Genomic DNA, 3821 nt, shown 5'->3' on the forward strand with positions numbered 1-3821 from the left:
CATACATTCCAACAACTTTGAACTAAAACCCCAGCTCATCACCCTTGTTCAGAACAATTGTTCATTTGGAGGAAGTGCTCAAGAAGACCCCAATCAACACCTAACCACCTTCCTGAGAATTTGTGACACTGTGAAGTCTAATGGAGTCCATCCGGATGTCTATAGGCTGCTCTTGTTTCCTTTTTCACTCAGGGACAAGGCATCCAAATGGCTTGAATCCTTCCCAAAGGAGAGCTTAACAAATTGGGAAGATGTGGTGAACAAATTTTTGGCAAGATTCTACCCTCCTCAAGGAATCAACAGGCTAAGAGCTGAGGTGCAGACTTTCAGGCAGTAAGATGGTGAGACTCTCTATGAAGCATGGGAGAGATTCAAGGACTTAACAAGAAGATGCCCACCAGATATGTTTAATGAATGGGTTCAACTTCACATTTTCTATGAAGGTCTTTCCTATGAGTCAAAGAAGGTCGTAGATCATTCATCAGGAGGCTCTCTAAACAAGAAGAAAACCATTGAAGAAGCCATAGATGTCACTGAAACAGTTGTTGAGAATGACTACTTCTATGCCTCCGAAAGAAGTAACACTAGAGGAGTAATGGAGCTGAACCACATGGATGCATTGCTAGCTCAAAATAAGATGATCACCAAGCAGCTAGCAGATCTTACTAAGAAGGTGGAGGAAAACCAAGTTGCAGCAGCCATCACTTCATCATTAGCTCAATAAGGAGTGAATATAGGAGAAGAAGGTGACTGCGAGCAAGCCAACTATGTTAGAAACTCACCTAGACAAATCCATGATCCATACTCCAAAACTTACAACTCTGGATGGAGAAATCACCCCAACTTTGGGTGGGGAAATCAACAAGACCAAGGTCAAGATCATAGATGCCACAACCTCAATTCCAACAACAATGCAACTCACCGACACACCTCACAAAGATCCTATCAACACCCACCTAACCAACCTTCTCAACCACCTAATCTCAACCCACCATCTCTAACAGATGATAGACTCTCAAAGATTGAGGCTCTACTTGAAAATTTATGCAGAGAAGTCCAAGACAATAAGGTGTTTAAGGAAGAAGTGCGAGCCAATATCAAAAACCAAGGAGAAAACATCAAGAGATTGGAGTCCCAAGTAGGATATCTATCTCAACAAATTCCCAAACACACTGATGGATTTCCCAGTGACACAGAGAAGAATCCAAGGGGATAAACAAAGAAAGTAAGGTGGGAGAAATGTAAGATGATAACCACAAATGATAAGAGGAGTATGAATGGAGTAGAACACCTCCATGATAATCAAAAGGAAAACCAGGAAGAAATAAGCCATGCACTTCAACCCATACTCAAGGAAGAGCTGAAGAAGAAGGAGGTATTGAACCCATATGCACCTTTTCCCCAAAGGCTTAAAGGTGGTGTAGCAGGGAGAATGTATTCAAGGTTCCTCGATATGTTTGCATCTCTTGATGTAAATATACCATTCATTAAGGCCCTCCAGCAAATGCCTTTCTACATCAAGTATATAAAGGAGCTACTAGCCAGAAAAAGTCCATTGAAGGGTGGACAGACAATAAAGATGAACAGGGATTGCAGTGCTCTCATTCAACCAGGGCCACCCACAAAGAAGAAGGATCCAGGAAGTTTCCACATTCCTTGTGCTATAGGCGAAACAAAGATTGACAAAGGGCTTTGTGACTTGGGAGCAAGCATCAACTTAATGCCCCTCTCTTTCATGAAGAAGCTCCAAATCAATGAACTAACTCCTACTGATGTAATTATCAGATTAGCTAACAAAACTCAAAAATAGGCAATAGGAGTAGTTGAAAATGTGCTGGTGAAGGTTGGGAGCTACTATCTTCCCACAGACTTTGTTGTCCTGGAAATGGATGAGAATCCTATTTACCCCATCATTCTGGGAAGGCCATTCCTAGCCATAGCTAGAGCACTCACAGATGTAGAGCAAGGAGAGTTAGTGCTGAGAACACATGACGAGCAGCTCACTTTCAATGTTTTTAACCTCTCACAAGAAGCAGATCATGATGACAATGAGCTGATGGAGGAGCCAAATAAGGAAGCACAAGCACCACACATAAGGACTCCTATGGTCAACAACCAATGTAATCAGAAGGAGCAGCAGCCAAATGTAATCCAAAAGGAACCAGACCCACAAAAATCACATGAAATAGACAACAAAACCCTTCTTAAAAAGGAAATCACAAGGAACAAGCTGGTATCCATAAACACAAGAAAAAAAGTCCCAAGGGGATGGAAAAATAAGAAAATTCCTACAGAAGATTTCTCGCCAGGTGATGAAGTGATTTCTACATACTTTCCATCTATACCACCTCACCTCCCCACTATTCCATCTCAGCTGCCTCCAATGTACACCATCAACAAAATCTTGTCCTTAGAGCATCTGGAGCTTATCAACAAAGCCAATGGATATAGGTTCACTGCAAGGGGAGAAGACTTCAAGCACTATCAACCACCTTGACAAGGACCAAACGTCAAGCTAATGACGCTAAAGAAGCGCTCCATGGGAGGCAACCCATGTTCTATACCCTCTCTCTTAAATCTCTAATAATAGTAATAAGGCGAATTGAATATATTTTTAAATCAATTTTGACAACCAATATAAGAACCCTTTACATGCAGCGTATAGTACATGATAAGCTTGGTGTTCAAAGCACACCAAGTGGAGTTTGAACACACTTTATGAGGAAAAATTCATTCCCCAAACTTGTTGCACCATGTGATCACAAACAAGTCTGGTGTACCAACGTTGCATGCATGGGAAGCTTAATGGTTGATTGATTTGCATTCATGGAAAGCATTTAGTCGTTTAAAAACAAAAGAAAAAGGAATTTTTTTTAGCTAGTTCACACTTTAAAGTTTCCCACCAAAAATTTCAAATATCTTATTGCACTTTCTCTTCGTGTATAGGGAATCAAAAAGGACATTGATGGTACTTGATAGGACAATTGAGAAAGGGAGATTCGGCCACTATACCAAGGGAATCTCACACTTTTCTTCATGGGAAATGTCCTTAGAAGTGTTGCCATGCAACATTGGGAGTGGATAGTTTTGGAGACCGAACCAAGACCTTCATAAAGGAGGTGATCCTTGTGCTCATTCAATCGCAAAATTCCAACCGTCCACTATCAAACAACACCATCAATTCACACCCTTCAATCAATTTCCATCTTCCTATATAAACCCCTTCACACAACCTCCCGGTACACACTTCATATTCTCACCCTTCCCACTTCCTTCTTTCGGGCATACAAACTTCATTCTCCACCAAAGGTCTCACATACACCCTCCTAGCCATCTTGAGATTAACCAATCATATTACCATCTTCGCAAACCAATTCTCACTTATGGCATCATCAAGCTCCAAGAGACGAAAGGGGAAGGAACCCATAAAGCATCCTCCTTTTGATGAAAAGCGATTTAGAACCTTTTATCATGCACTCCAATTTGGGTGGATGGCTAACAAAGAAATCATTTATGAACTAGGCTTTCAAGTCACACGAACTGAGTGTCCAGAAATTACAGAGAAGGTGGAGCAACATCGATGGGAGCTCCTCACGGATCCGATCACAAGGGTGAATGCAACTCTAGTGAGAGAGTTCTATGCAAATGCAGTTAGACAAGATAAGGCGGATGAATCCTATACAAGTTTCGTGAGAGGAGTCATGGTGGATTTTAGTCCCATGACCATCATGAGAGTGCTGAAATTGTGAAGCATACCCTTTGCATAGGAGAGCTATCACTCAAGAATGGACAACAAACCCAATTATGACCAGATTATACAG

The 3821-nt window shown here is 41.4% G+C and overlaps 1 non-coding gene across 1 annotated transcript; it reads right to left on the reverse strand.

Moving 5' to 3' along the window:
* Positions 1-301: 301 nt before the first annotated feature.
* LOC112794020 (small nucleolar RNA R71) lies at positions 302-409 on the reverse strand. The gene has a single exon (XR_003198702.1). It is a non-coding gene; the product is annotated as a small nucleolar RNA R71 (small nucleolar RNA).
* Between the last annotated feature and the right edge of the window lie 3412 nt (positions 410-3821).

Source organism: Arachis hypogaea, chromosome 3, assembly GCF_003086295.3.
Source record: "Arachis hypogaea cultivar Tifrunner chromosome 3, arahy.Tifrunner.gnm2.J5K5, whole genome shotgun sequence".
NCBI classification, from domain to species: Eukaryota; Viridiplantae; Streptophyta; class Magnoliopsida; order Fabales; family Fabaceae; genus Arachis; species Arachis hypogaea.